Source organism: Cherax quadricarinatus, chromosome 26, assembly GCF_038502225.1.
Source record: "Cherax quadricarinatus isolate ZL_2023a chromosome 26, ASM3850222v1, whole genome shotgun sequence".
Classification (NCBI taxonomy): Eukaryota; Metazoa; Arthropoda; class Malacostraca; order Decapoda; family Parastacidae; genus Cherax; species Cherax quadricarinatus.
The window spans coordinates 18,152,922-18,162,517 of record NC_091317.1 but is presented as its reverse complement, the minus strand read 5'-3'; the positions used below and the strand labels follow the sequence as shown (position 1 = coordinate 18,162,517).

General features: G+C 37.3%; 1 protein-coding gene across 1 annotated transcript in view; it reads right to left on the bottom strand.

Moving 5' to 3' along the window:
• Positions 1-568: 568 nt before the first annotated feature.
• Positions 569-9,596, bottom strand: part of eIF2Bdelta (eukaryotic translation initiation factor 2B subunit delta) — a 75,370-nt gene continuing 66,342 nt past the window's right edge. The window contains exon 10 of the mRNA XM_070088832.1: positions 569-1,195. The gene's annotated coding sequence lies outside the window, so the exon portion shown is untranslated. The remainder of the gene's footprint in view (positions 1,196-9,596) is intronic.

The window sequence follows — 9,596 nt, the reverse complement described above, 5'->3', positions numbered from 1 at the left end:
AACTCCCACTCCATACCAGGTTCACTATCCATCTCACACCTCTCCCTAACACTCTAGCATTTACTTCTCTTACAACCCCCATCTATAAATATGTTAAACAACTGTGGTGACATTACACATCCCTGTTTAAGGCCAAATTTTAATGGAAAATAATCTCCATCTCCTACATACCCTAACTTGCACTTATCCACCGAAAAGCCTTTTACTACTTTAAGTAACCTACCACCTACTCCATACATTTGTAACATCTGCATTACATGTATGTAATGTAAAGTAATGTATATACAGAGGATAGCAGATCATCCCAAGAAAAGTTGGAAAGAGAAGGTAAAAAAGTCTCGAGTATTCAATCCAGTAAGCATTTGTTTTTTATTAGAAACAAGTGAATGAAGATTGAGTGTTTTTTAATGGATGTGCTGTTTGAGTGTGAGCAAGGGATTCATGGACACTCGTTAGCCAGACTTAAATCCTGGAGGCAAGAAGGGTAGTAGTGCCTGTGCTGAAAATGTATTCTGTATTTTCAAAAAAATTAATAAATGAATATGCTGATGTTAATTAAAAATACAAAACAGTATAATGAATATTCATATTTAGGACAGATGTGTTACATTTACAAACATTACTACATTCCATGTAAAACACCTTACAAAGCAATGATGGCAGTATTGTATAACAAGTGAGAGTACCTTACATTATGTGATACACAGGCTGTAGCACTCTGTCGTGAATATTGTAATATTAGACAATACCAATGTATTAATTACAAATACATACTGCATTGCCATACACATAATTAGATATGTATACTAAACAAGTATTACTACAACTGATGGAGACACTGTAACGAGAGACTCTGGATGGACCAGCATCCTTTGCACATAACATGAACTACGTAATCATAGAAAACTATGAATTCTTGCTACTGCTACAGCATTGTTTTTATTAATTTCTTGGAATATTCTGTATAATTATAGTCATAAATTTTAGTAGTCATTAAAACTCCACAAAGTATTCAAATGAAAGAGACATTTTATAAACAATTTGTTTAGTAAAATTGGCAATTTACACAGCTTAGTGTCCTGTATGTACAATAGAAGTGGCTACTTGAGTTCAACCTCAGCAAGTGCAAAGTAATAAAATTGGTAGCCAGGAAAAGTAAACCAGAGACAGTGTACCATCTGGGCTGGGAGGTAAACTGGAAAAAAAAAATAAAAAATTATCTATTTGCTTTCCTGTCATAAGAGTAATCACCTAGGCAAGTACAGTTATGAAACATGTCTGGCTTGAGAATGGTGAGCAAAGATCAAGCCTACACTACCCCTTGTGGTGCATAACCCATAAAAATTTAGTGCTTTGTATTAATAATAATAATAATAATAATAATAATAATAATAATAATAATAATAATTATTATTATTATTATTATTATCATTATTATTACTATTACTGTTATAAGTGCTTAGCTGGATTAAGAATGATTCCAACTGAATATAAAACTGGCTGATTTGGATTATAATCTTGTAAACTTGTTGAGAAATTCACTTCTAATAAAGCTCAAAAAGTCACATTTCAATAAATATATAAACCACTGGATGTTATTACTTAACTAACTGGGAATTAGCTTGTGATATTATATATCATGTCTTTTTTTTTCTTGGTAAGAGCAATGCCAGAAGCAAGGGGCTAGTAACCCCTTCTCCTCTGTAAATTGCTAAAGAGAAACTTTCATTTTTCTTTTTAGGTCACCCTGCCTCAGTGGGATACAACCAGTTTGCTGGAAAAAAAAAAAAATTTTAAGTGCAAGCATTTTACATTTTTATGATTTGTGTAGCTTCCTGAGTGTAATGTTGATATAATGTTACATGTGGGAAGTAATCACTATTAAACCTTTCAGGGTCCCCAGGCCCTCTCCTAAACTCATTCTCAGGGTCGGAAATTTTTTGAATTTTTTTTTTTCTTGTGAAATGATAAATAATCTTTTCCCGATCATAATGACACCAAAAGTATGAAATTTGATGGAAAACTTACGGAATTATGCTCTTGCAAAGTTAGTGGTCTCGACGATGTTCATGCATTGGCGATTTCGCCCAATTTGAGCCCTATTTTCGGCCAATTCCAGTGTACTAGTTGACAAAAATCATATCTATTTTGCTAGAACTCCATTTTTTATATCGAATGAGTACAAGAAACCACTCATTTATCAATTTCAACTATCCAATAAAGTGGTCAGAAATTGGCAATTTTGCCAATTTCACACAAATTTCAGAAGATGCCAATTTCCAAATAGGGTCCAGAATAAACAAGACAGACATTCCTGGCACTAAAATGACACTTTTTCTGTTCATTAGTCATGTCCCCAGGCTCCTCTTACATCTCTTTTGCTTTCCACTTTGAATTTTTATTCTCACTGTTATGCAGACTACTCCATTAGTGTAGAAATGGTGTAAAAATGGTATAAATAATATCAGCACACTTGTGAAAGAATATTAGACTCACCAGTTGACATGTATTGGGCACATGGCATGATTTGTTTACTTTTGAACTTTGGTAAAAATTGAACATTTCTGCTACTTTGAGCTCAATTTCAAGGTACTTTTCATTACAAAACCAATCAAAATCATCTCAATTTCTGTAATATGTCTTCCATTCTATAAAATGAGACCAGGAAAACTAAAATACAACCATAAATACCATATGAAAATATACTGCAAAGTCACTGTTTTAAACCAAAAACATGGCCAGAGTCTTTTTTTTCTCATTATGCACTGTGTGCTGCAGGATTTTTTTTATACTGTGCACACTGACCACATAAACCCATTCTTTCATATGTAGACCTACCAGCTTTCTCTCACTAGATTTGAAGGCGCTAGAATTTAGGCGTACTAGTACATCAATAGCCCTAGTGCTTAAGCCGTACCAGTTAGTCGGAAACCTTGAAAGGATTAAATGCTAGTCTACAAATATGAAAAAATACAAAAATGAAGAAATGAACAGAACAGAAACACCTGAGCACTTTCATGCAATTCCACACGCATCTTTGGAGAAATAAGTTTTTCTGAAGATGAGACTATGAAGATTATTAACTAAAAGAACCCTAAGAACATGCCTGCAGAGAAACAAATTGAAACTCAACATTCAAATAATATAAATGTTAAGCTTTTTTTTTTTTTTTTTTTTTTCCTGGACAACAATACAGTAGAAGCTGAGTTCAAATAGGGGTTCACATATCAATTCAAAATAAGAACTTGTATTCACTTTAGTCAGGTCCCCTCAAACTCCAACAGGCACAGTACATGTATAAAATAATGAACATGCTCCTACACTTGTGACATGATGTAGCTGTCACAATTAATTTAAAATCCATGACTGGAACCAACCTTTACTCTATCACTTCTACCCTCATTGTTTCTTTATAACCCTTATGGTGCAATAATATTTCCTATCATCCATTGCTCTCCCAAATCAAATAATCTAGCCTTGTCTATTGTCTGAATACTTTTTGTGTCAGTATCATGCTCTTAATTAACATTACTCCAGCATGATTCACGAAGTGTGAGATCAAATTTTTGAAGTCTTTCCTCACAGCTTTAGCCTCTCAGTTCTGGTAGCAGTATAAGAACATAAGAACATAAGAAAGGAGGAACACTGCAGGAGGCCTGCTGGCCCATACTAGGCAGGTCCTTTACAATTCATCCCACTAACAAAACATTTGCCCTACCCAATTTTCAATGCCACCCAAGAAATAAGCTCTGATGTGAAAGTCCCACTCAAATCCAACCCATCCCACTCATGTACTTATCCAACCTAGATTTGAAACTACCCAAAGTCCCAGCCTCAATAACCCAACTAGGTAGACTGTTCCACTCATCAACTACCCTATTTCCAAACCAATACTTTCCGATGTCCTTTCTAAATCTAAACTTATCTAATTTAAATCCATTACTGCGCGTTCTCTCTTGGAGAGACATCCTCAAGACCTTATTAATATCCCCTTTATTAATACCTATCTTCCACTTATACACTTCGATCAGGTCTCCTCTCATTCTTCGTCTAACAAGTGAATGTAACTTAAGAGTCTTCAATCTTTCTTCATAAGGAAGATTTCTGATGCTATGTATTAATTTAGTCATCCTACGCTGAATGTTTTCTAACGAATTTATGTCCATTTTGTAATACGGAGACCAGAACTGAGCTGCATAATCAAGGTGAGGCCTTACTAATGATGTATAAAGCTGCAGTATGACCTCTGGACTTCTGTTGCTTACACTTCTTGATATAAATCCCAGTAATCTATTTGCCTTATTACGTACGCTTAGGCATTGCTGTCTTGGTTTAAGGTTGCTGCTCACCATAACCCCCAAGTCCTTTTCGTAATCTGTATGGCTAAGTTCTACATCATTTAATTTATAAGTACTAGGGTTATGGGCACTCCCAAGCTTCAGAACCTTGCATTTATCTACATTGAACTGCATCTGCCACTTTTCTGACCAAGAATAGAGTTTGTTTAAATCCTCCTGAAGTTCCCTAACATCTACGTTTGAATCAATTATCCTACCTATCTTTGTGTCATCGGCGAATTTGCTCATATCACTAGTAATTCCCTCATCAAGATCATTGATATATATTATAAATAACAACGGGCCCAAGACTGATCCCTGTGGAACGCCACTTGTTACAGATCCCCACTCGGATTTAACCCCATTTATGGACACTCTCTGCTTCCTGTCAGTGAGCCATGACTCGATCCACGAGAGCACTTTTCCCCCAATGCCATGAGCTGCCACTTTCTTTAACAGTCTATGGTGCGGAACTCTATCAAAAGCCTTACTAAAATCTAAGTAAATAATATCAAATTCTTTATTGTGGTCAACAGCCTCAAAAGCTTTACTGAAGAAAGTTAATAAATTAGTTAGACAAGACCGGCCTCTTGTGAATCCATGCTGAGTATCATTAATCAAGCTATGCTTATCGAGATGGCTTCTTATAATCTCAGCTATAATTGACTCTAGTAATTTGCCTACAATTGAGGTCAGGCTTATTGGGCGGTAATTTGACGGTAACGACTTGTCCCCTGTTTTAAAAATAGGAATTACATTAGCCATCTTCCACATATCAGACACTACACCTGTTTGAAGAGATAAATTAAAAATATTAGTTAATGGTTCACAGAGTTCCATTTTGCATTCCTTAAGAACCCTTGAAAAAACCTCATCAGGACCCGGCGACTTATTTTGCTTCAGTCTGTCTATCTGCCTCACAACCATCTCACTAGTGACTGTGATGTTACATAATTTATCTTCTTCTAGCCCACTGTAAAAATTAATTACTGGAATATTGTTAGTGTCTTCCTGTGTAAAAACTGAGAGAAAATAATTATTTAAAATCAAGCACATTTCATTCTCATTGTCAGTAAGGTGCCCATAGTTATTTTTAAGGGGACCTATCTTATCTCTAACTTTTGTTCTATAGACCTGGAAAAAACTTTTTGGGTTAGTTTTAGAATCCCTAGCAACTTTAATTTCATAGTCCCTTTTAGCTTTTCTTATCCCCTTTTTAATGTCCCTCTTAATGTCAATATACTGATTCATAAGATGACCCTCACCTCTTTTGATACGCCTATAAATTCCTTTCTTATGCCCTAGTAGATATTTGAGCCTATTATTCATCCATTTTGGGTCATTTCTATTTGATCTAATTTCTTTATATGGGATAAACGCTCTTTGAGCAGCATGTATAGTGTTCAGAAAACTGTCATATTGATAGCTCTCTTCGTTACCCCAGTCAACAGATGATAAGTGTTCTCTAAGCCCATCGTAATCTGCTAAGCGAAAATCTGGGACTGTTACTGAGTTATCGCTACTATCGTACTTCCATTCAATGCTAAATGTAATTGATTTGTGGTCGCTAGCACCCAGTTCCTCTGAAATTTCTAAATTATTAACAAGGGATTCATTGTTTGCCATAACTAAGTCAAGCAGGTTATTTCCCCTTGTAGGTTCTGTCACAAACTGCTTCAAAAAACAATCCTGAAATACTTCTAAGAAGTCGTACGATTCTAAATTCCCAGTCAAGAAATTCCAATCAACATGACTAAAGTTAAAGTCTCCTAGAATTACTACATTATCGTGCCTTGTGGCCTTAACAATTTCCTCCCATAGTAGTTTCCCTTGGTCCCTATCTAAGTTAGGGGGACGGTATATCACTCCTAAAATCAGTTTTTCATGCCCCTCTGAAAATTCTATCCAAACAGACTCTGTATGTGTTACTTCAGACTTAATACCCGTTTTTATGCAACAGTTCAAGCGATCTCGGACATACAATGCCACCCCACCCCCCCTCCCAATACTTCTATCTTCTTGGAACAATTTAAAACCCTGAATATGACATTCCGCAGGCATGTCCCGACTTTTTGAATTAAACCACGTCTCAGTTAAGGCAAATACATCAATGTTACCTACACTAGCAACTAATCTCAACTCGTCCATCTTATTCCTAGCACTACGGCAATTAGCATAATAAACATTGAAAGACTCTCCTTTCTCTTTACCCTTCCTGCTCATTTCTATTTTCCTACTAAACCTATTACTGTCCTTATCACCCAAGGTCCCTGGCTTTTCAATATCTATCTCGTTCTTATTATTACTAGTTTCCCTAGAACTCGTAATATTACTACACTGGGACTTCACTGTTTTCCTGCCAAAACCCATACCACTAACTATTCCTAGTTTAAAGTCCTAACTGCTCCCTCCACTGCAGTTGCCAGTGCTTCCACCCCACACCTAGATAAGTGAACCCCATCCCTAGCATACATGTCATTTCTGCCATAGAAGAGGTCCCAGTTGTCAATGAATGTTACCGCATTTTCCTTACAGTATTTGTTCAGCCAGCAATTGACACCAATTGCCCTGGACAACCACTCACTTCCAACTCCCCTCCTTGGCAAAATACCACATATGAGAGGGTTCCCACCCTTACTTCTAATTATTTCTATTGCTGACCTATACCTGCTAATCAGGTCCTCACTCCTACGTCTGCCAACATCGTTGCCTCCAGCACTGAGACAGATAATAGGATTGCTCCCATTACCTCTCATGATGTCATCCAGACGGCTAACAATATCCTCCATCCCAGCCCCAGGAAAGCAAACTCTCTGTCTCCTACTCCTGTCCTTCAAGCAGAACGCCCTATCCATATACCTAACTTGGCTATCCCCAACAACAACAATATTCTTACCTTCCTTAATGTCTTTCGTCGTGTCGTTCCCAGTAGTCAACTCACATTCGTCGGGTAGCACTGAGAATGTATTGGATGTTTCCACAACAGTTTCCACGGCAGTCTCTTTCTTCTTCATCGTTTCTACCTTTCCATTCGTCTTCTTAATCGTCAACTTCTTTCCCTGCTGTCCAGCCACTGACCAGTTTCCCTTCTTGACCTGAGGACTCAAAACAGGAGGACTACGAATCTTCCTGTTTTCCTCGGTCAATCGCCTAATTTCCAAATTCGCCAACCTCAATTCTTCCTTAAGCTGTTGGTAAAGTTGCTCGATGGAGGGCATCTTGCTTCAATTCTAGAGAGCGCGCAAACAGGTCTTCACAGAGCCAAGTACACGTCAACACTGCGCAAATGCCAACTCAATCAGGAGCTACTGCGCAGCACGTCCGCACGGCCCAATAGCGATGCGAACAAGCAAAGTACCTTTTAGATGGTAAAAAAAAACTAATGCAAGAGATACTGATAATGTAGAGTGTTATATTAATATAAATACAGTGTTATAGTAAGTGAACTTATGTTCACTGGTTGTTGAAGGTATTGATGTAATTATCAGAAGAATGAGGTGAGCTTTTTGATGCAAGTGTAAGCACTCATGTGCACACACAACACTGTTGTCTACATTACAATTGCTCACACCATTTCTGCAGAATATCTGCCACTTACACCACTGGGTGATAACACTATAATTCTCCTGTTGAGATGATGAATTTCTTGGGTTAACCTGGGTGGCAAACACTCCAGGGTTAAAAATCCGAACAAAATCTTATCTTGCCCATGTTGGAGAGTGAACCACGGACACTTGGTATGTGAGGCGAGTGCACTGCTGACCAATCCAGTTGAAGCCTGAGTTGGATGGGAATATGAGTGGATGTGGGTTGGACTAGCCTAGCATGGGACTACTGCAGTGCTCTACTGTTATGTTATCTTGCACTTGTTGCCATTCTTCATAAAGTAGTACATCTGTTTGGTGGATGACTGTTGTAAGGTTGCATCCTCATAAATCAATTTTCCAGTGTTGCTTATTCCACAATTATATTTATTGAGCAAAAATATAGAAAATTCGCCTTGGTCTTGTTGGGTTTGTATGGCACTGAATACTCGAGATTCATTATGTGCTTGGGGCATGGGTTTAATGCTGTAGCATTGAACTTATTCATGTGGACAGTGATTTTTAAAATTCCTTGTTGAAGTTTGCAAAGGCCTAGCATACACTTGCTGGTTTGAGATACACCCTTGATGTTATCTTGTGTGTGTGCATTTTGAAAAGCAGGTTAATCATGTTATTCTGTATTTTTAGTTTATCTCAATCACAAATTCAGTATGATACTGTCAGTGGTATTATGTCAGAGGAATAGTCTGTATAGTACAAATGACAGGAATAGTCTGTGTGATGTATTTAAAGAAATAATGTCTGGTACTGTATCAAATTCACTATAATCTAAAAATATGAAGCCTGTTGTCCCTTCTCTTTATACTGTGTTGTATTCAGCTACTGCACTGGTCTCTCATCTGTATCAACTTATGTGGGATATTACTTAGGGACACTTGTTTCAAATTTAAGAGCCTGCCTGCTTGTTGATAATCTATATAAGCAACTTGTTCAGCATTTCTGCTCCAAAGTTGGTGTTCTGTCATTTTAAATTTTTTTTGAAGGTACGTATAGTGATACTAACAATATAGATGAAAGGACACTTTTCTTCTTTCAACAAACCGGCCAAATCCCACCGAAGCAGGGTGGCCCAAAAAGAAAAACAGAAGTTTCTCTTTTTAACTTTAGTAATGTATACAGGAGAAGGGGTTACTAGCCCCTTGCTCCTGTGGCATTTTAGCCGCCTCTTACGACACGCATGGCTTACGGAGGAAAAATTCTGTTCCAATCCCCCATGGAGATAAGAGGAAATAAACCAGAACAAGAACTAGTAAGAAAACAAAAGGAAACCCAGAGGGGTGTGCATATATATTGGACCCTCAGCTAACGATATTAATCCGTTCCTGAAAGCTCATCGTATGCTGAAATTATCATTAGCTGAATTAATTTTCCCCATAAGAAATAATGGAAATCAAATTAATCCGTGCAAGACACCCCAAAGTATGAAAAAAAAAAAATTACCACATGAAATATTAATTTTAATACACACAAACTGACACTTACCATTATTGAAGATCTGGTGATGATTGATGGGATGGGAGGAGGGGATAGTGTGGAAGTTGTTAATGTTCAGAAGGGGAATCCCCTTCCATTAGGACTTGAGGTATCAAGTCCTTTTCCGGGGTTACTTCCCTTCTTCTTTTAACGCCACTAGGACCAGCTTGAGAGTCACTGG